At 38.0% G+C, this 24205-nt stretch overlaps 1 protein-coding gene across 1 annotated transcript in view; it reads right to left on the bottom strand.

The window, feature by feature from the left end:
- Positions 1-24205, bottom strand: part of IFT57 (intraflagellar transport 57) — a 771045-nt gene that overhangs the window by 341722 nt on the left and 405118 nt on the right. The gene's annotated exons all lie outside the window — the stretch shown is intronic.

Here is a 24205-nt window from a genome sequence, read left to right on the forward strand (position 1 = left end):
GCTCCACCTCAAAAAATCCAAATCCACCAAAACCACTAGAGCAAGCGACTTAAACCTTAGCACGGATATAAATAGGACGTGCTGGACGGATAGATTTATCACTCAGAGACTCCCTATGCTGTGGAATAGAGTCCCGGTCCATGTGAGGCAGAGCATCTCGCTGCCTCTGTTCAAGAGAAATCTTGACCTGTGGATGGGAGATTGTAGGTTTACCCCGGGAATCATCTCTGTGTCACTGCTGGACAGAGGCACAACAAACTAATGGGCACAGTATTTTTTCATATAAGGGGTGGCGTAAGCCACAAAAATTTGGGCTAGGCTTATAAATGCCTTAGGGCAGATAGCCTAGTATAAACCTATGAACCTATGAACCACTTTTTTGAGGGCTGTTCCTGTCAGACCAATATAAACTAAGTTACAAGACACCATAATGCATGCTGCTTTAGTATTACAATTACATTTCTGATTTACTTATATCTTAGACCATTTATTGTTCCAAATTCTCTTCTCACACATAAGCAAACACAACAGGCACCACAAGAAAAGGTGCCATTGTTTTGTTCATGTATATTTCTAACCAGCGTGATGAAACGGCAATGTACTAAATAGTCCTTTAAACTCTTTCTTATCTTATAAGATACTGATAAAGACGACAGCACTCCGGTTTTCAAATATTCATCATCTAAAATGTATTTCCAATATTTCCTAAGGCAGGTAACCAATTATTCTGAAAAACGCTATACTAGGTTATAAAAGAATATATTAGGTTATTGTGTTATACAAAGGAATTAGCACAAGAGCAATGCTGAGTTTCTGTTAAAATGAACCCTTACTTCTTGCTGGAAGCTCTATATGAAAAGATTTTGATCCCTTTCAAAAGTTCTTAAGTCAGTAAAACCTTTAATAAATTTCTGAAAAAAAATCACCTTTAGTCAATTTTCTTCAAAGAAAGTTTACTTGGATTAGTGTTTTCATCTTACAGGCTTCATTAGATCCAAATGAAATTTGTTAAAGCTTCTACTTGTTTTGAAAGGAATCAAAGTCTTTATATATAGAGCTTCTGGCACGACGCAAAGGTTAATTTTCAATAGAAACCCATCATTGCTTTCAAGCTAATCCTTCGCTTTTGTTTTTTTCATTCATCCTTGGTGGGAGCCTCCAGGCTCCCCAGGTTAGTTTAGCTTGACTTGGGTGGCTACCATGTTGTGGGACCTGTGATTTCACCATATCAAACTATTTTGGTACCCTTTGTCTGCAGTATCTTTTATAAAACATGGTAACTTAACTGCAAAAATATTTAAATATGTATCGATTACCTTGCCAACTTGTGTAAAATCCCCACAACAAGAAATAAGTCTTCATGGTGGTTCCTGAATATCCTTATCTACCTTAGGTACACACAGTAAAAGGAGGGAATTATAAGTCAACAGCCAACAATGCTTTAATACAGTTTTCAAGAAAAAAAGTCTGTAGCCTTTATTAATCAGTTCCATTAACAACTTCTTTGCATTTTCCAACTTTAGCATTAACTATTACTATACAATAAACATGCATAACACATACTTTCATACTGGGCCTCATTTATCAAGACTGCACTCTGTCCTTGATCAGTAGGCTTAATAATTAAGCTTTAATGTATTTGCAAACTTTTAGGTGCCTGACATTCTTCTTTCAACATGTTAAAATCATCTTCAGTAACTTAATTACAGGAAATTAGAAATATTTTTACATGCAACGGTCATCATGCAGTAAATCTGAATTCCAAGAATAAAATCTATCATTCATGGAATCATTTTCCTATAAATGTTATCACGTTGAATTAGAACAGGACCATCTGCAAAATAACACTAAAGATGTAGTTTTCCTATTAATTTACAGGTTTTCATCTCTATAACGTTCTCCAGGTAAATTTGCAAGAACAACTTTAATCCAAATTCAAGTACTGTTAACTGAATCTAATTCAACGGATTACCTGAAATATGACTTACTTTAATAGTCATATAATATTTCTTCACTGTTCCATCTTGACATTCAAAGGAACACAGAAAGTTACTAGGTAGTTGGTTAAAAACATTGTCAATGCCACTAAACAGCTGTGTATTATTCCTGTTCAATTTGAACTCCCTCTAAACGTAATGCTCCCGTCCTTTATGTTGTCTCTTCTTACATCAGCAGCTTTTGTGAAAAGGCCTCTGTTCAGAATAATGCTGCTGTACATGTGGCTGTTGCTGCTGTTTTGGCAACAACCATCCTGGAGTCCCATTTAAAAGATTTGTAGCAGTCACACCATATTCTATACCCTCAGAACCAAAACTACTATTGGTTACACTTCTAGGTGTAGCCTCTTCTGACCAAGGGTCTGGATGTGATGATACTTCTTTCCCCTTTCATCTGTAATATTTTAAGACTGCCATAGAGGTACACTGTTCTCAGCACAGTCTTTCAAATCAGGTTCTAGTGTACATTTCTTTCTTTACAAAAGCACCTCTTTTGCAGACTTAACTTTACTGTCCCAAGTTTTTGGATAAGCAATGTATGATTAAACAAACATCAAAAAAATCAAGAAATATATATATATATATATATATATATATATATATATATATATTGGTAAAAAACTTTCTTATATAAGGGTGAAACGAGCAAATAAATGTTTTAGTCTATCGTTGATGTCATATATCAAGACCTGCTCATAGATAATCAATAATCAACGTCCTATTACTAAAGTTATATAAAAGCATATATATTACACTATAAATATCAAATTAAACATTTATATATGTATAATAAATACCTATTTAATATTTTAGATAAAACTAATAATGCATGTAAATATGAAAAGACACTAAATAAATATATATTACTGTTGAACAATATTGATAGCACCCTCAAGGTATAAATATTATTCATTTAATTAAATAAATATGTATACCTGATAAAACAAATCAAATAAAAAATCAAATAAAAAAAAAATCAAATAAAAATATATATATTTCTTGATTTTTTTGATGTTTATTTAATCATACACTGCTTATCCATGGCTTGGTGTTTATAATGGAGTCTTTTTAAGTAGTATCTTACATATTACAAAGAATTTAATTGCAATATACTGCTTTAATTGATTAATTATTTCAATGAGGAAAAGTTTTCCCGCGCAGTTAAGTATTTAAATGCATAGTAGTTTTTTGTCAAAGTCATCTGATGAAGCGTAGGTCACACTACGCGAAAGCGCTCATCCTTTTTACTCTCAATAAATCGTGTTTGGATTTTACTTTGCAGTCTGAGTTTTTTACAGAGTTTGAAGGAATAATACATCGTGGCTAGTACTCTCATTACTTTCTTCCTTTGTGTTTGGTTTTTTGGTGAGAGATCTACCTAGCAGTGTGGTTGCTTTCTCTTTTCCAAACTCAAGTTAATCTAAAAGAAAGGTTATCCACGCTAAAACGCATGGTGCAGCCTGTGCTTCTACTAACTGCTGTCTGGTTTTGTTTTATCTTTATAGTTCTCCCAATTGGGAAACACATGGATGCTTTCAGGGAACATTATCTCCTAGCCAATTTCTCTTTTCTTCTAGCCAATTTCTCTTTATTAGCTTGTCTCCTTGAGGACATGAAGACCAGATACAGAATGATTACTAGGTATACACTTACTTGCCAGAAAAAAAGCCTCATAATATTCAATATTCCTTTTCATTTACTTGCTTCCTGTTAAAACCTGTTACTAGATCAAGCCAAGGGCCTTAATCCAGTCATCCCCCATGCAAGAATGAGAAAAAGCTCATTAATTTCACTTTTGTCATGCTCTTTTAACCAGATTTTTTTTACATTGCAGTGCCTACATTTCTTAAAACCGAACAAGAAGACAGAGATAGAAGGGAGAAAGAAAAACAGAAAAAAGGAGCACCTGTTTACAATAATATCCTGATTACACTTAAAAACAACTAAGAAAACTTTACTTTTTAGCATGCAAAGAAAATCATACACTATAAAAATAGTACTATTAAGAAAAACTTTTGTTTTAATTACAGTTAACTTTCTCCTTCCTAGACCCCTTCTCCTTTTCCGAACATTAATGACATGTAGTGGGCATATACTTTGAGTCCCCATAAGTCCAAAAAAGTCCAATATTTCCAGAGTTTCTTGTTCTGTCATATTTCACAAATATAATTATTGCTTTGTAGTCCCACATTTGTCAATTTCCAAGTTACTGGTTTTATTCATGTTCATCACCATCTCAGGGAAGGTCTACAAGAGGGTAGTAAGACCAGCTATGTTATATGGGTTGGAGACAGTGGCATTGACAAAAAGGCAGGAGTTAGAGCTGGATGTGGCAGAGTTAAAGATATTAAGATTTGCACTTGGTGTAACAAGGGTGGACAGGATTAGGGATAAGTATATTAGAGGGTCAGCCCAGGTTGGAAGGTTTGGAGAAACAGCCAGAGAGGCAAGATTATGTTGGTTTGGACATGTGCTAAGGAGGGATGCTGAGTATACTGGGAAAAAGATGCTAAGGATGAAATTACCAGGTAACAGGAAAAGAGGAAGGCCTAAGATAAGGTTTATGGAAGTGGTGAGAGAGGACATGCAGTGGTTGGTGTGACAGAGCAAGATGCAGAGGACAGGAAGAAATGGAAACAGATGATCCGCTGTGGCAACCCCTAACAGGAACAGCCGAAAGATGATGACGATGATCACCATCTCTCAAATCTTAACTTTGCTTCATTTCTAACACACTCTAGATTCTTCTAGTCAACTCTTGTGCTCCCCTTCCTTCTCTCCAGCATTTTCCATTGAAACTTTGAAAAGGATTGCACTGGTACAGTCCCTCTGTGGTCTTTATTACCAGAACAACAAACAGGATCTCCTTCCATTTCACAGCTCACTTTTTGTTGGACAAATTTTTGTATTTCCTCTTGTCATGTACTTCATCAATGAATGATTTTGTCCCTCCAGGGAGGAATATTTTAAAGACAGCTGGGTACAGCAGTTTGGATCTCATGCCTGCTTCTCAACATTTCCTGAATAGTAAATTAATTTACTCCTCTTTGGCCTGGTGTACAATGAGTAATCATTCTCCACAAACACTCTGCTGTCTCCCACTTTTAGTACTGTGTCCTTCTGCTACAGTTTTGTCAGAATCAACTCCTTCTGCTGGTAGGATTGCATCTTTATTATTAAAGTTCTAGGTTGCTTTCTCATAGCCAGGTTTGGAGCATACACACAATGTGCCCATTCAATTAACAACTCCTGCTGTGGAATACTAGTCCAGTTGCTTATTTGTGATTTTATAAAATTAATACAATTTGTTCCTTACAGCTTCTCTAGTACAGCTGAAAATCTCAGGTCTTCCCTACATGCTCTGTCGTCTAATTCTATTATTTTCTGAAACATTTCCTTTTGAGCAGTCTCATATTCAGCCAGCCTTTTTCTTCATTTAACCTCTGATTTTTGCAATTTATCACCTCATCTGAATATCTGTTTAAAGCTTCTTCCATTTTTTCGGCCTTTTGTTGTTTGAGTTGATATACTCCATCCTCTAGGTTAATGGAAGTCATGTCTGGAGCTTGCACTATTTTTGCTGAACAGCTGCAGTACTTTTCCCAGTCAGTGTTTTTTTCCTCACCTTTTGAGCTGATTTTCCTTCAGGTCCTCTGTATTTCTTTTATCCTGGCATCCAGGCAGTACACTTACTAGCCAGTTACTGAAATTTACCCAGAAACACAAAAGTCCACTGGCTATCTCTGCTGAGTTTCTGTTTTCACACTGGGAGAGCTAGAATTAAGCGTTACTCAATGTGCAGCCATCTTGGAAGTCCCTGACTTCTGTGACTGTTTTAATAATTTTTTAAGTATGCAAGGAGTGTCTAATAAATAAGCAGATGGAACATTTGAGACTGATACTGCTACAATAAATACACTTAAAAACACTAAAAAGGCATGACAACTCGAGATTCTAATAAAAGCAATAAAAATGTATTTAAAATACATATTAGCCCCTTGATTAATGCCTACCAAGAGGATAAAGAATGGGATCTGTGTGTGTATATATATACATATATATATATATATATATATATGATAAAATGAACAAGGAGAGGAATCTGTGTAGCTCCAACATCACCACCATGAGTGTTGAGGAAAAAAGAAAAAACAGTGAAACTAGTGGTCTTAGAACTTCGTTGAGGAGGTCACAGTAATTTCCAAAAATCATAAAACCCAGGTAGTGTTCCAAAGCAAAAGGTCTTTTATTTGTCACAGATGAGCAGTCTTCAGTAACAAAAAAAAAAAAAAAAATCAGAAATGCATATATATATATATATATATATATATATATATATATATATATATATATATATATATATATGTGTGTGTATATATATATATATATATATATATATATATATATATATGTATATATATACACACACACATACATGCTGGCTGTAGATTTATTAACATCCAATACAAAAAATATTAATAATTAAGACAGCCCTATATGCAATTTATTCAAAATACTCTTCTACAAACACTTCTGGTTTAACCCTTTAGGTTGCTTTGTATCACATTTTAATACAAGTCTCCTTAAGTAACAAATGTTTTTTTTCACATCCTAACCCACTCTTTCATCTACAGTTACGTCTTCTACAATAGTAGGTTGTAAAAGATTATTATAACAATGTGTTTGCAAAAAATCCATTGCTACAGGACTACTTTCTTTCTTTATATCCATAATGTGTTCCTGTAGCCTCTTTTTGAAGGCTCTTTCATTTTTTTAAATTCACATGGAAAGATTCTGAACCTTTTTGACTTCATGGAATATTTAGATGCCGTAAATTATTTCTTTCCACTATTCCCGGAAAATCCCGCTTCCTTTCTTCTTCTCCTCTGAATCAAGCTTCAGTTTTTTGAAAGTAGCATTTATTTTTTTTTTTTTTTTGCTGTAGGATTTTATATGCTCTACTTAAGTTTCTTAACTCCTAGTTTCATTTCACTGATTAAATTATGAATGTTGTTAATTTAAAAATACCAGCTTCTCTATGACCTACATATTTCACCTGTTCTTATCTCTACTATTAGGCCATGTATAACCTAGAGCAGTAAGTCTCTTAGAAGATGAAGAAAAAAATTTCTCCTTTGCTTCCTCCCAGCTAACCAATTCTACCCCGAATTCTAACCGTTCCCAATATTTAGGTTCTGTTCCTCTAACTCACTGATTGGTCCCTTCTTCTTTTCAACGTTCCCTTACTTCTTCTCCTATCATTTCCAGGGCCTTGCCTCATAGTCTTTTAATATCATTTTTATTTTTACTAAGTGATTCACTATTTTCATGACATCATCTTGTTTGCCAAACTAAATTATGCTGCCAAATTGTAACAATTACATTACTCTTATGTGTGTTGCTTTAGAATATAACCGCAAGTCAGGCATCCCTAATCTTCCCTTCCTTCTGGCATTTTTCAGTTAACCAGCTTTATGCTGGCATGCTTTCCTTCCCCAAATAAATTCATGTGCTTCCTTTTACTGCTTAACCCACAACTTCTTATTTGCAAACATGAAAGAATCTTATCCTATGTATATTATGAGTAGAACTATAATCATTTTAATGGCACAGATTCTATGTCATCTCTTTTAGCTATACACCTAAATATCTGTTTCATGCTCCACAGGTATGGAAATGTTTGCACCACTGCAAGTGTGAATATACAATTAATTGAAATATGTTGAGTTTGCTTTTAGCCATTGAACTTTCTTATAGAATCAAGAAAAGGTACCACCACTGACAACAGGGCTTGTTATTCCCAGAGGGAGTAAGGATACGAAGTACACTTCAACCTGAGGACTACCAAAGCTGAAGCAATATACGTGAAGAACACTCTGGGTAATGCTGTCAGACTGAAAAGAAAGACTACAAACTTGGTATGTTAATTCCAAAACTGGGAATTTGAGAAATCTCCTGCTGGGGGGGCAGCTAACTGGCTCAGTACTAAAGGTACTACATCACCTCATGTATGTACTGCATTTATTCTTGTTTTTGGGGCTTGAAAGGGCCCAAGAAGGACTGGTTCACTCAATTAAAACACTGGGCATTGCAGTAAGCATCTTTTATTCCAACACAGCATCATAGGAGGTTACTAGGCTATTGACCCTGGCCTGAGGCCATTATAAGCCTAGTCAAGAGTTTAGCCCATGTTTAGACAAATCAGCACCCAATGCCCCTGTCCAACAGGGACATGGGTGGAATCCCAGGGGTATATTTTCTGTTTCCCATCCAGTTATCCAGGTTGTGCTTAAAAAGGAGTAAAGAGGTACTCTGCTTGATGTGGAGAGGGTGTCTATTCCACAGATGGGGGGAGTCTCTGGGACACAAATCTGTCCTGCCAACAAGTCCTGTTGATGTCACAGACCAGGTTGAGGTCATGCATGTAGGTTACTTGAGTTGAGCTTGACTTACGTATATGCAGCAGTCCCATCAAGGTGGGGTCCGTGATCGCCTTGTATGCCAGACAGAGGTCACCTCTGAGGAGTCTGTATGAAACTGAGGAGAGGGATAGGGCATTTAGCCTGTGTATGGTAGACGTCTCAGGCCCTGGATTCTCCTGGTGAGGAACCTCTGTGTCTCTCCAGCTGCTGCATGTGTTTAGCAAGGTACATGCCAAAAGGGGCATTCTACTCAACAATGGGTCTTATAAGGGGCCTTTTAATGGATGAATACAAGGATGTTATGACCTCCTTGTCCCTGGATGAGACACCCTTAACTATGAGGTGGGCCATGTAGAACGCTTTCCGTACAATGGAAGTAACATGGTGGTCAAAAGTCAGGTTGCTATCAACCTGGGTGCCCAAATCCCTCATGACTGATTAAGTGCTTAGGACATTGTTATCACTGTGATAATTTGTGGGGACGTCACTCTCTCCAAAGGGAATGATGATGCATTTTTTGGTATTCAACTTGAGGCCATGTTTCGGCACCAGTCATTTGTCAGAGTGAGACCCTCTTGGAGGGTGTCCACATCACTAGGGGAACTGATGACAGCAACCAGCCTGCAGTCATCTGAAAACTTGGTCAGCCATAGCCCACTGGTTTTGGCCTGCACTTCAGAAATAGCATATCCCAAATAACAGAGGGCCCCAAGACCAAACCCTGGGATACTCCGCTTGTTATAGGTCTACTGCTTGAGGTGGCTTCCCCTATTTTGACTATGTGGGTTCCATCAGTGAGCCAGTTTGCTACCCATCTGGTAACATATGGATTGATGCCTAGTTGAGAGAGTTTATCTATTATTCCTGAGTGGGGAATAGTGTCAAAGGCTTTGGCCAGGTCAAGGTAGGCGGTGTGGAACGTCTTCCCCTCGTCCATAGCTTTGGTGACTGTCTCAAAGAAGTCAACCAAATTTAGCAGACATGAACTCCCCTTGACAAAGCCAAACTGTGTGGGATCAAGTGTTTGGAAGTTGCCAATATCCTTGTTAATGAGGTTCATGATAATCCATTGCATGGCCTTACAGATCAGGCTAGTTAGGTTGATGGGATCTATAATTTCCCTGATTGGTGGATGCTCCACCTTTGTGTAAAGGGATGACAGTGGCTGTCCTCCACTCAGCTGGGACAAAGCCAGTACTTTGGTGACTAGGGTGCCTAATGGTGCTGCAAGTTCCTGCCCGAGTTCACGTAGGATGCAGCCTGCGATGTTATCGGGCCCCATGGAGGTTGTATTTTTTGCCTTTGAGAGACCAGTGATTACCTGTTTCCCAGATATAAGGGGAAGGGGGCATGTACTGATTTACTGATGGGGGGACAGAGGGGTAAAGTTTTCGCTGAATCTGTCAGCCAGTGAGTTTGCTATATCTATGGCATTTGTATATGTGGTGTCCTCGACCACTGGTTCTGAAGAGATCTGGATGCTTCCCTTGAGGTTGCGGACATATGTGAAGAAGGTCTGATGATTGTCTCTAGTAGATGTGGCCAATTTGGACTCAAAGTTTGCTTTGGAGTATTTCACTAGTGCTCTTATTTGCTTGTTCAGGCTAAGGAGACATTGCTTCCAATTGGGCACCTACTCCTTCTTGGTCTTGGACAGCAATTTTTTCCTTTTGTTATAGAGTTTATTGCAGATGTCCAACAGACAGGTTTACTCTTCCTTACGGAGGATGATTTAGTCCTGTCGGGTATTCCTGACTCCATGCATCTATAATAAATGCTCGTATAGTGCTTTGGTGTAATTTTGGATATTGGTGCCAGTTGCTACAGACGGAGAGGGGCCTGTGAAGATGTTTATACCATCCCTCAGGAGGCTGTAATCAGCTTTGGAGATGTTTGTTTTTGTCTGATCCTAGCTAGAGGGGGGGTTGGGGGAAATGGTGACTTTGAAAGTGACCACTTTGTGGTCGAATCTTACCAGGGAGGATGATACTATAGGGATGCTGCAGTGGTTAATCATGTTGGTTAATACCAAGTCCAAGACATTATCACCCCTTGTGGGGGTATCGACTAGCTGTTCCAAGGCATTTGCATTGACAAAATCAAGGAATCTCTGGGCATTTGTGTTTTGGCATGAGTAGTTCTTCCAGTCTATGTTTGAGAAGTTAAAGTCACCCAGAATCAGGGTAAAGGGTTGAATCTTGACAGATTCAAACAGGTACAAATAGGCAATTTGGCGATCTTGAATCAGATTTGGGGGCCAGTAAGTAGCTATGATTTGAATAGGAGTATTGTCAATGGTTAACTGCACCTGGAGTGTCTCCTGTGCGTCATGCTGTTTGACCAGCTTGGATGCGTGTATGTCTGAAACTCCACCTCCTTTGGCTTTAATGCCCACAGTTTGAGGTCTGAATGTATGATAGGATGAGTAACCAGGTAAGGCTGGGGTGCTCTCCACAGCTTTGAACCAGGTTTCTGTGACTGCACAGATGTCAGCATTTTCCAGCATTAGGAATGCTTGCAATGAGTACAGTTTCATATTTAGACTCCTAGTGTTTAGCAGCATGACCTTTAATTTGTATTTTGTTGAAATTTTTATGTTGGTAGTTTTAACCTTACCACTTTTCCTAAAAAATGCACAATAGGGGAGGCAACAGCCTTTGCCAGAAGCCTGAACCCCAGGTGAGACAGATGCAGGCTATCTCTGTCAAAGCATCGTGGTCTTTCAATCATGTCTTCCCAGGCTGTCCAGCACTGGATCCGCCTGGAATGACACCGGAAACTAAGCCAATTGTTAAAGTCAATCATTTTCTGTTTGTATTGAGGCATTATTCTGGGTGACGGCAGAATGCTGCTCAAGGCTAGGGACATACCTGCTTGGATCACATAATCAGCGAGCTCAATCACGTCTCTCTTCATACAGTCCAGAGAGGTATGTCTCAAGTCATTCACACCAACATGGACTATGACAGAGTCATAACAGTACCTGTTGTTGAGAGACTTGAGTGCGTGTGTGATATGAGGGATTCTGGCACCTGACATACAACTAACCATGACTTTCTCCTTATCCAGCCTGGTTTGAGGCACATCTGTGTGTCTCACAATGTAGTCTCCTGTGACTAATATGTTGGGTTTATGATGACGCCTTAGTTGTTGTGAGGCACAGGTGTGTGGACTATGCATGTTATGTGGTGTGGAGGGCTGTGTGGTGTGGAGGGCTGTGGAGATCACGTGAGTTTTTGCCTCGTAGGTCTCCTTTGTTTGGGTATGTTTATGTGGAGGTCCGCCGCATATATAAGTGTGTGTTGTGTAGGTGTTGGTGGTGTTTGAGGTGTAATGATTGTGTTGAAAACCTTTTCAGTGCCAGATATACTGGCTTGAGGAGGAGAGAGCTTGGACTCTAGGTTCCTAATGTAATTGCATATCTCACAAATTGTGTTCCTAGGCGTTAGTAGTAGATGGTTGTCAGTGTACATAAGGCAGTTGCTACACTGTCTCAGGATGCCCATATCAACCAGACTGGCAGGAGAAACTGTAGGAAATTGCCCATCCATACTTATCAGAATCTGAGGGAGAAAGGCCAGGGAGAGATAAGGGGTGGGCCTAAAGCCCAAGTGCTTAAACCAAAACTAAGGGCTTAGAATAACACTTAAGAATAACACTTAACATTTTATACAGGATATAAATAAGCAGTAATAAATGCAACAGAAAAGATGCAGTTGAACACTTTAGAGAACAGACAGCAAGTAGCAGGAAAAAGCAAATCAAGATGAAGTAGCAGAGTAGTAGGAAGAAATACAAATTTAGAAAAATATAAGCAGCTGAATAAAGTGTCTTTTTTATACACATATAAAGTAAAAAGGGAGAGAGCAGGAAAAGAAGATAATACAAGGTTAAGGGACTAAGGGGGTTCTCTTCCCAACTGATCTCTGTATTAGGCAGAATGAGCTAAAGAGATGGGACTGAGAGGAGTGTCCCAGATCAAACTTACCGTAGGGGCAGGCAACTGCAACAGCCACCAACTTTCAGAACACAACAGCAAGAGGGCTGGAGAAAAAAAGTTTCAGCACAGTTCGGAAAACAGTGCCAGCAAATATATAAATAATTCAGTCAAGCAAAAATAAAAACAGTGCAGAACTCTGAACAAAGTGCCAAGAATATACATATCAGCTCTATATTTCCAGGTTATTTGAGAAGCACTCTCAGTCAGAACACACAAGGAGATTCTAGTAATGACAAGCCATTTCCCCTTATTAAATTATTCCATGATAAAATACAATTGAACATAACAGAAACTACCAAGAAGTAGAACATCCAATTTCAATTCAAATGCAGTTGTTCAAAATGTTAAAGAGTTAAATGTGCCAAAAAAGACACCCAGAAAATTATTTACTAAAAAGATTCAGACCAAAAATGCTGGGTAAGCTGGTGAAATCTACACACAATTTCCCATCCATAGCTACAACAAATTTTCATAGGTTTGGCAAATCATTCACAATGTTATTCAAAAAGTGTAAAAGTAGGCCTATCAGCAATAAAATATCACTGAAACCATTAAATAACTGTTCAGTAAAAATACATATAACAAACCTGCAAGCTTCACATATTAATTGGACATAGTATTATTAAACAAAAAATCATAGAAAATACAAGCCAACTACTCCCAATAGCCATTTGTGCCTTGCCAGGATCCACCCTAAGACCTTACCTCCTTTTCAAGGAGCTACAGGTTAGTCATGCTGGGGTGAATTTGTGGACACCCATCCAGTTGCTTAACTCATTTATGAAGGAACAAAGTGCATCATATTGCTTACTTTGGAGTGGAAGTTTATTCAAGAAAAGGGGTAATCATCTTGTGACAAATCTCTCTCTCCACAGTGTTTTGTTAAGTTGCAGAAGCAGATTTAAATCCCTGGCTCTAGTGTTAGTGGTTATGTTTGATTTATGGAGGTATAACAGGAGTTGAACTATTGTATCCCAAATGGCATGGAAGGCACGGCACAGATACCCTCTACAGAGTCGATAGGAAACTGAATATATGAACAGTATTTCCAGCCTTTCCTGGTAGCTCTTGTCTTTTAAGCCTGTAATCTTTTTTTATTTAGAAACCTCTCAAGTCTTTCCAGCTGGTTCATATGTCCAGTAAGAAAAATCCCAAAAGGGCATTAAATTAGATAACAGTTCTGAGCAATGCAGAATACAGAGGGTTAAGTACTTTGGATCTAGATTTAATACCCTTTGTAATCAGCTGTGCCAGGTAGAAGGACTTCTTAACCACTGATGCAACATGATAGTCAAAGGTAAAGGAATCATCTACCCATGTTCCAAGGATTTTCACAACACTTTTATTTTGAAGTGGGGTGTTGTCTAGACTATAAGATGGATGAAAGGATTACTTACCAAATCCAATGATACTGCACATTTTAGCATAGGGTTTTAACCCATTGTTTTGAGCACAAGTGTGAGTTCAAGTTGGAACTTCTGCATATCAGAGGGGGACTTCAAGATGACACCAAGTTTGCAGACATTTGCAAATCTGGTTAGCCAGAGATCCTCATTTGTAATTTGGAGATCAGGGAAATAGATGCCAAATAGTAGAGGCCCCAGCATGGAGCCCTGAGAAAGACCACTTGTCACTCGAATTCACTAAGGACGCACCTACCACCTTCACTACATAGTTTCTATGCCTTAGCCAATCTGCTATCCGCGTAACTATGTAAGGACCAACTTGGAACTCATTCAGCTTGTTTATTATGTTAGCATGTGATATCATATCACATGGTTTAGCTAGGTTGAGGTATGCTACATGGACAGCATGACCACTGTCATGGCCTGTGTTAACTTCTCAAGGAGGTTGACCAGATTCATTAGACATAAGCTACCCTTAACAAAGCTAAATTACAAAGGTAGTTGATGATATATTAATTAGGTCAGTCGTGATAAATTTCAAGGCTTTGCAAGTGAGACTAATCAGGCTAATAAGTCTTTAGTTTCTGAGGTCAGTGGTGGATCCATACTTCGGGGAAAAAATGGTGGGTAAGCTCAAACTGAACAGTTGCAGGAGTGCGTCCACTAGGGTGCATTTGGTACTGTTCATCAGGCATCTGGGTACATTATCAGGTCCCATAGATTATGCATTTTTCATTTTGAGAGTACATTTTGCAAGCATTTTTTGGTCGTGATACTTGAGATTTTGTGGAATATATGGGCTTTGTATGTTGTTTCAGGGATAAAACTTGCCATGAATTTGTTAGCTAGTACAATAGCTATACCTACTGGATTCAAGAAGGTAGAGTCATTTTGGATAAGTTCTTAGAAATGCTGGGTTAAGTTACTACTTATATTCCATAACATAAGTAAAGAAGGATTTGTAATTGTCTTAAAGTTGCAATGCTGGTCTAAGTTCATGAGATGCCTACTTTTTCAGTTCTTTTGGTAACTTCTTAATGTTGACCTTGATTTAATGTTTTGTTTTACTGTATAGGTTAACACATTTTTTTTCTGTTATTGTATTTTTTTTTTATTTATACATGTTGACCACCAGGCTGGTTTACTCTTAAACGTCACATTTTGTTCAGCACTGGTATAGACTACCACGTCAATGCAATCATCCAGCTGTGTATACAGTCTGTTTGTGCAACTAAATTATAGAAGGTTGGTACATTTAAAGTCTTTGAATTTTGTAACAGTTGCATTTAACTCTTTGGAGATTTTAATGGAATGTTTGTGATAGGATTTTACTGGGGAAGGGATAGTGCATGTGGATGCCATATTGAAAAGGACCAGGTGAAGAATATTTGGTCCTCTACAGGCTTCCTTGACAATTTATTCCAGGGACTTTTTGTAAATGAAATAAAGTAATATTTTGTCATAATCTACAGTTGAGGTATGTGAACTCCAGATTCTCATCAGGTAGTTGAACTCTCCTAGGATAACTGAATTCCTCTTAATTTGAAATTTGTATTATGTATTTTGGAACCTAACATGGCTTTCTAAGAGAATACAGGGGGATCTGTAACATGCTATGATCAGACAGTTTGCCCTGTTCAGTCTGATATGGATCTTAATCAGGACAGTTTTTGGGTCTCTAGGGATCTACCAAGAGGTAAAGTGGCCTTTAAGTACAGATATTCCACCGTAGTTATCACTGCAACAGCTGTGAGGTAGGTGCAAAACCCTAGTATACAGGGAGTGTTTTCTGTACTTATAAACCAAGTTTCATTAATGAGGCACACATGTATCTGCTCCAAGTACCGCAGGGCCTCAAGATCAGGCAATTTATCACTCAGAGACTCCCTATGCTGTGGAATAGAGTCCCGGTCCATGTGAGGCAGAGCATCTCGCTGCCTCTGTTCAAGAGAAATCTTGACCTGTGGATGGGAGATTGTAGGTTTACCCCGGGAATCATCTCTGTGTCACTGCTGGACAGAGGCACAACAAACTAATGGGCACAGTATTTTTTCATATAAGGGGTGGCGTAAGCCACAAAAATTTGGGCTAGGCTTATAAATGCCTTAGGGCAGATAGCCTAGTATAAACCTATGAACCTATGAACCACTTTTTTGAGGGCTGTTCCTGTCAGACCAATATAAACTAAGTTACAAGACACCATAATGCATGCTGCTTTAGTATTACAATTACATTTCTGATTTACTTATATCTTAGACCATTTATTGTTCCAAATTCTCTTCTCACACATAAGCAAACACAACAGGCACCACAAGAAAAGGTGCCATTGTTTTGTTCATGTATATTTCTAACCAGCGTGATGAAACGGCAATGTACTAAATAGTCCTTTAAACTCTTTCTTATCTTATAAGATACTGATAAAGACGACAGCACTCCGGTTTTCAAATATTCATCATCTAAAATGTATTTCCAATATTTCCTAAGGCAGGTAACCAATTATTCTGAAAAACGCTATACTAGGTTATAAAAGAATATATTAGGTTATTGTGTTATACAAAGGAATTAGCACAAGAGCAATGCTGAGTTTCTGTTAAAAATGAACCCTTACTTCTTGCTGGAAGCTCTATATGAAAAGATTTTGATCCCTTTCAAAAGTTCTTAAGTCAGTAAAACCTTTAATAAATTTCTGAAAAAAAATCACCTTTAGTCAATTTTCTTCAAAGAAAGTTTACTTGGATTAGTGTTTTCATCTTACAGGCTTCATTAGATCCAAATGAAATTTGTTAAAGCTTCTACTTGTTTTGAAAGGAATCAAAGTCTTTATATATAGAGCTTCTGGCACGACGCAAAGGTTAATTTTCAATAGAAACCCATCATTGCTTTCAAGCTAATCCCTTCGGCTTTTGTTTTTTTCATTCATCCTTGGTGGGAGCCTCCAGGCTCCCCAGGTTAGTTTAGCTTGACTTGGGTGGCTACCATGTTGTGGGACCTGTGATTTCACCATATCAAACTATTTTGGTACCCTTTGTCTGCAGTATCTTTTATAAAACATGGTAACTTAACTGCAAAAATATTTAAATATGTATCGATTACCTTGCCAACTTGTGTAAAATCCCCACAACAAGAAATAAGTCTTCATGGTGGTTCCTGAATATCCTTATCTACCTTAGGTACACACAGTAAAAGGAGGGAATTATAAGTCAACAGCCAACAATGCTTTAATACAGTTTTCAAGAAAAAAAGTCTGTAGCCTTTATTAATCAGTTCCATTAACAACTTCTTTGCATTTTCCAACTTTAGCATTAACTATTACTATACAATAAACATGCATAACACATACTTTCATACTGGGCCTCATTTATCAAGACTGCACTCTGTCCTTGATCAGTAGGCTTAATAATTAAGCTTTAATGTATTTGCAAACTTTTAGGTGCCTGACATTCTTCTTTCAACATGTTAAAATCATCTTCAGTAACTTAATTACAGGAAATTAGAAATATTTTTACATGCAACGGTCATCATGCAGTAAATCTGAATTCCAAGAATAAAATCTATCATTCATGGAATCATTTTCCTATAAATGTTATCACGTTGAATTAGAACAGGACCATCTGCAAAATAACACTAAAGATGTAGTTTTCCTATTAATTTACAGGTTTTCATCTCTATAACGTTCTCCAGGTAAATTTGCAAGAACAACTTTAATCCAAATTCAAGTACTGTTAACTGAATCTAATTCAACGGATTACCTGAAATATGACTTACTTTAATAGTCATATAATATTTCTTCACTGTTCCATCTTGACATTCAAAGGAACACAGAAAGTTACTAGGTAGTTGGTTAAAAACATTGTCAATGCCACTAAACAGCTGTGTATTATTCCTGTTCAATTTGAACTCCCTCTAAACGTAATGCTCCCGTCCTTTATGTTGTCTCTTCTTACATCAGCAGCTTTTGTGAAAAGGCCTCTGTTCAGAATAATGCTGCTGTACATGTGGCTGTTGCTGCTGTTTTGGCAACAACCATCCTGGAGTCCCATTTAAAAGATTTGTAGCAGTCACACCATATTCTATACCCTCAGAACCAAAACTACTACTGGTTACACTTCTAGGTGTAGCCTCTTCTGACCAAGGGTCTGGATGTGATGATACTTCTTTCCCCTTTCATCTGAGGCACATCTGTGTGTCTCACAATGTAGTCTCCTGTGACTAATATGTTGGGTTTATGATGACGCCTTAGTTGTTGTGAGGCACAGGTGTGTGGACTATGCATGTTATGTGGTGTGGAGGGCTGTGTGGTGTGGAGGGCTGTGGAGATCACGTGAGTTTTTGCCTCGTAGGTCTCCTTTGTTTGGGTATGTTTATGTGGAGGTCCGCCGCATATATAAGTGTGTGTTGTGTAGGTGTTGGTGGTGTTTGAGGTGTAATGATTGTGTTGAAAACCTTTTCAGTGCCAGATATACTGGCTTGAGGAGGAGAGAGCTTGGACTCTAGGTTCCTAATGTAATTGCATATCTCACAAATTGTGTTCCTAGGCGTTAGTAGTAGATGGTTGTCAGTGTACATAAGGCAGTTGCTACACTGTCTCAGGATGCCCATATCAACCAGACTGGCAGGAGAAACTGTAGGAAATTGCCCATCCATACTTATCAGAATCTGAGGGAGAAAGGCCAGGGAGAGATAAGGGTGGGCCTAAAGCCCAAGTGCTTAAACCAAAACTAAGGGCTTAGAATAACACTTAAGAATAACACTTAACATTTTATACAGGATATAAATAAGCAGTAATAAATGCAACAGAAAAGATGCAGTTGAACACTTTAGAGAACAGACAGCAAGTAGCAGGAAAAAGCAAATCAAGATGAAGTAGCAGAGTAGTAGGAAGAAATACAAATTTAGAAAAATATAAGCAGCTGAATAAAGTGTCTTTTTTATACACATATAAAGTAAAAAGGGAGAGAGCAGGAAAAGAAGATAATACAAGGTTAAGGGACTAAGGGGGTTCTCTTCCCAACTGATCTCTGTATTAGGCAGAATGAGCTAAAGAGATGGGACTGAGAGGAGTGTCCCAGATCAAACTTACCGTAGGGGCAGGCAACTGCAACAGCCACCAACTTTCAGAACACAACAGCAAGAGGGCTGGAGAAAAAAAGTTTCAGCACAGTTCGGAAAACAGTGCCAGCAAATATATAAATAATTCAGTCAAGCAAAAATAAAAACAGTGCAGAACTCTGAACAAAGTGCCAAGAATATACATATCAGCTCTATATTTCCAGGTTATTTGAGAAGCACTCTCAGTCAGAACACACAAGGAGATTCTAGTAATGACAAGCCATTTCCCCTTATTAAATTATTCCATGATAAAATACAATTGAACATAACAGAAACTACCAAGAAGTAGAACATCCAATTTCAATTCAAATGCAGTTGTTCAAAATGTTAAAGAGTTAAATGTGCCAAAAAAGACACCCAGAAAATTATTTACTAAAAATATTCAGACCAAAAATGCTGGGTAAGCTGGTGAAATCTACACACAATTTCCCATCCATAGCTACAACAAATTTTCATAGGTTTGGCAAATCATTCACAATGTTATTCAAAAAGTGTAAAAGTAGGCCTATCAGCAATAAAATATCACTGAAACCATTAAATAACTGTTCAGTAAAAATACATATAACAAACCTGCAAGCTTCACATATTAATTGGACATAGTATTATTAAACAAAAAATCATAGAAAATACAAGCCAACTACTCCCAATAGCCATTTGTGCCTTGCCAGGATCCACCCTAAGACCTTACCTCCTTTTTCAAGGAGCTACAGGTTAGTCATGCTGGGGTGAATTTGTGGACACCCATCCAGTTGCTTAACTCATTTATGAAGGAACAAAGTGCATCATATTGCTTACTTTGGAGTGGAAGTTTATTCAAGAAAAGGGGTAATCATCTTGTGACAAATCTCTCTCTCCACAGTGTTTTGTTAAGTTGCAGAAGCAGATTTAAATCCCTGGCTCTAGTGTTAGTGGTTATGTTTGATTTATGGAGGTATAACAGGAGTTGAACTATTGTATCCCAAATGGCATGGAAGGCACGGCACAGATACCCTCTACAGAGTCGATAGGAAACTGAATATATGAACAGTATTTCCAGCCTTTCCTGGTAGCTCTTGTCTTTTTAAGCCTGTAATCTTTTTTTTTATTTAGAAACCTCTCAAGTCTTTCCAGCTGGTTCATATGTCCAGTAAGAAAAATCCCAAAAGGGGCATTAAATTAGATAACAGTTCTGAGCAATGCAGAATACAGAGGGGTTAAGTACTTTGGATCTAGATTTAATACCCTTTGTAATCAGCTGTGCCAGGTAGAAGGACTTCTTAACCACTGATGCAACATGATAGTCAAAGGTAAAGGAATCATCTACCCATGTTCCAAGGATTTTCACAACACTTTTATTTTGAAGTGGGGTGTTGTCTAGACTATAAGATGGATGAAAGGATTACTTACCAAATCCAATGATACTGCACATTTTAGCATAGGGTTTTAACCCATTGTTTTGAGCACAAGTGTGAGTTCAAGTTGGAACTTCTGCATATCAGAGGGGGACTTCAAGATGACACCAAGTTTGCAGACATTTGCAAATCTGGTTAGCCAGAGATCCTCATTTGTAATTTGGAGATCAGGGAAATAGATGCCAAATAGTAGAGGCCCCAGCATGGAGCCCTGAGAAAGACCACTTGTCACTCGAATTCACTAAGGACGCACCTACCACCTTCACTACATAGTTTCTATGCCTTAGCCAATCTGCTATCCGCGTAACTATGTAAGGACCAACTTGGAACTCATTCAGCTTGTTTATTATGTTAGCATGTGATATCATATCACATGGTTTAGCTAGGTTGAGGTATGCTACATGGACAGCATGACCACTGTCATGGCCTGTGTTAACTTCTCAAGGAGGTTGACCAGATTCATTAGACATAAGCTACCCTTAACAAAGCTAAATTACAAAGGTAGTTGATGATATATTAATTAGGTCAGTCGTGATAAATTTCAAGGCTTTGCAAGTGAGACTAATCAGGCTAATAAGTCTTTAGTTTCTGAGGTCAGTGGTGGATCCATACTTCGGGGAAAAAATGGTGGGTAAGCTCAAACTGAACAGTTGCAGGAGTGCGTCCACTAGGGTGCATTTGGTACTGTTCATCAGGCATCTGGGTACATTATCAGGTCCCATAGATTATGCATTTTTCATTTTGAGAGTACATTTTGCAAGCATTTTTTGGTCGTGATACTTGAGATTTTGTGGAATATATGGGCTTTGTATGTTGTTTCAGGGATAAAACTTGCCATGAATTTGTTAGCTAGTACAATAGCTATACCTACTGGATTCAAGAAGGTAGAGTCATTTTGGATAAGTTCTTAGAAATGCTGGGTTAAGTTACTACTTATATTCCATAACATAAGTAAAGAAGGATTTGTAATTGTCTTAAAGTTGCAATGCTGGTCTAAGTTCATGAGATGCCTACTTTTTCAGTTCTTTTGGTAACTTCTTAATGTTGACCTTGATTTAATGTTTTTGTTTTACTGTATAGGTTAACACATTTTTTTTCTGTTATTGTATTTTTTTTTTATTTATACATGTTGACCACCAGGCTGGTTTACTCTTAAACGTCACATTTTGTTCAGCACTGGTATAGACTACCACGTCAATGCAATCATCCAGCTGTGTATACAGTCTGTTTGTGCAACTAAATTATAGAAGGTTGGTACATTTAAAGTCTTTGAATTTTGTAACAGTTGCATTTAACTCTTTGGAGATTTTAATGGAATGTTTGTGATAGGATTTTACTGGGGAAGGGATAGTGCATGTGGATGCCATATTGAAAAGGACCAGGTGAAGAATATTTGGTCCTCTACAGGCTTCCTTGACAATTTATTCCAGGGACTTTTTGTAAATGAAATAAAGTAATATTTTGTCATAATCTACAGTTGAGGTATGTGAACTCCAGATTCTCATCAGGTAGTTGAACTCTCCTAGGATAACTGAATTCCTCTTAATTTGAAATTTGTATTATGTATTTTGGAACCTAACATGGCTTTCTAAGAGAATACAGGGGGATCTGTAACATGCTATGATCAGACAGTTTGCCCTGTTCAGTCTGATATGGATCTTAATCAGGACAGTTTTTGGGTCTCTAGGGATCTACCAAGAGGTAAAGTGGCCTTTAAGTACAGATATTCCACCGTAGTTATCACTGCAACAGCTGTGAGGTAGGTGCAAAACCCTAGTATACAGGGAGTGTTTTCTGTACTTATAAACCAAGTTTCATTAATGAGGCACACATGTATCTGCTCCAAGTACCGCAGGGCCTCAAGATCAGGCAATTTATTTAGACTCCTGGAATTTAGCAGAGCCAGCTTGATGTGGTCTGGTGTTGTTTTGCTACTTAGGTTGGGATATCCATTAGCTGGACTCTGCTTAAAAAAAAAGACACTATGGAAGCAGCAAAGGCTTTACCCAATATTCAAAAGCCAGGAACGAGAGGTGCAAGCCATCCCTAGCAAAGCAAGTATAACTGTCCAACATTTCCTCCCATGCTGACACATACTGGATTGCTGAAGCCAATTATCTTCAGCCTACATTTTGGTGTTATTACTTTATTTAATTCTGTTTCCCAGGGTGCAGCAGTGATCAAATTTGGCATTTGGAGGTACATCCCAGGTTACATACATAGTAACAGACAGTAAAATTAAAGGAAGAACTAAATTTAACATAACACAATAAAGATGTAAAAATGCATATATTTACAAGAATGTTTAAAAAGAAGTAGGATCAGAAGTATACAGTGCAGAACACAGGTGTTATAGGGGAGATAAATGTGGTCCAGCCAAAAGAATGGACATAGTACATACAAGTATGGAGGGAAATTTAGCAGTGAGAAGAGTAGAAATTATAGGATACTAAGACCTGGAATAGAAGATCTAATAACAGGAGAATTGGGTATTAGATATATAGTAGGGAATGGATAGGAATGATGGGGAAGCAGTGGGTATAAGTATATATGTTAGAGAGTTGTGAAGCTCAAGCAATGTTTTCTGGGATGACTGTAACAGTGCAGCCGTGGGAGTTAGGTGACATGGCCTGTGTTCTGACATGAGCACTTTTATTGTTCAGTTATGTATTGCTTGAACTGAGGCCTGAACTACTTGTAGTCACTGATTTCAGTAAGATTAGTCGGCAATAACTGACTATGGTTAGGGGCAAGAACAGAGAAGCTGTGGTATGTGTTTATTTGATGGAGTAATGAGAGTAGGGGTCATTAGTAGATTAGATTTTTAGGTTGTAATGTGGGTTGGATGTAGTTACTCAAATAAGGGGGATGATGTAAATAGCATAGCAGATGGAAGAGAAGGGAGCAAAGGAGGTTGGCTCTGCCTTGAATTTACCTTTTCCAAGTTGTTGCAATTATGTTCATGCAGAGGGGAGGTGGTGATAAAACAGCAGATTTACTAGAGATTGTAAGGTGTTTTTTTTAGAAAGGCAGTGGCAAACAGGAGTAAGCCATATTCTACATTTGTAAGCAGAACACTTTTGCCTAAGACTGATCTAGCATGTCGTGATGCAAAAAGGAAGGAAGGAATGATTATGCTCAAAACAAGGGTATTACATGCATTCCTGACAAACTTGGAAAGCTCTGTCATAGCTCTCTGCATATTCTTCAAGGTACTGCATGCCACACAGTTCACACTCACATGGACCACTACTATGTCATAACCACTTATGTTTGGTTTAAAGGTCTTTAGGGCCCCTAATATGGCTACTGAGAGGCATCACACTGTTATCCTGTCTTTGTCCAGCCTCATGATAGCCAAGTCACAGTGGAGTCACCAATCACTAGTAGACTTTTGCAAGAAGGGTGCACTACTTTTGGAGTACTTTATTACCTGTTGATTCTTTACTGTGTTAGTGCTAACAGGTGTTTTAGCATTTGATTTACAACAAGCCCTAGATGTAATGGGTCTTGGAGCTTTAGGCAAGGATTTTTTAACAGCATCAGCGTATGATAGTTTAATGTCAGTTTGTGTAGAATGCTGTGTTGGTGTATGTCGCTCACAAATTGCGGTTGTTTGAGAGTGGGAGGTCTCCAGTTTGACTAAGTACTTGCATCCCTCACATACAAACAGTGATAAGCTAAGCAATAATTCACCGTCTGTGAGCATCAGGCAGTAGTTACACTACCCAAGTATATCAAGTGCTCTAAAGCTTGCAAATGAGAGTGGACACACTGGCTGACCTTCCATTTTAACTTTAATCCAATAATGCATAAAAGGAATTTAATATTATTTGAGTCTAAGAAAAATGTTTACCAATTAGTAGGTGAGCAATTACAG

This window comes from Protopterus annectens, chromosome 3.part0, assembly GCF_019279795.1.
Source record: "Protopterus annectens isolate FY-2018-M chromosome 3.part0, PAN1.0, whole genome shotgun sequence".
Taxonomy (NCBI): Eukaryota; Metazoa; Chordata; order Ceratodontiformes; family Protopteridae; genus Protopterus; species Protopterus annectens.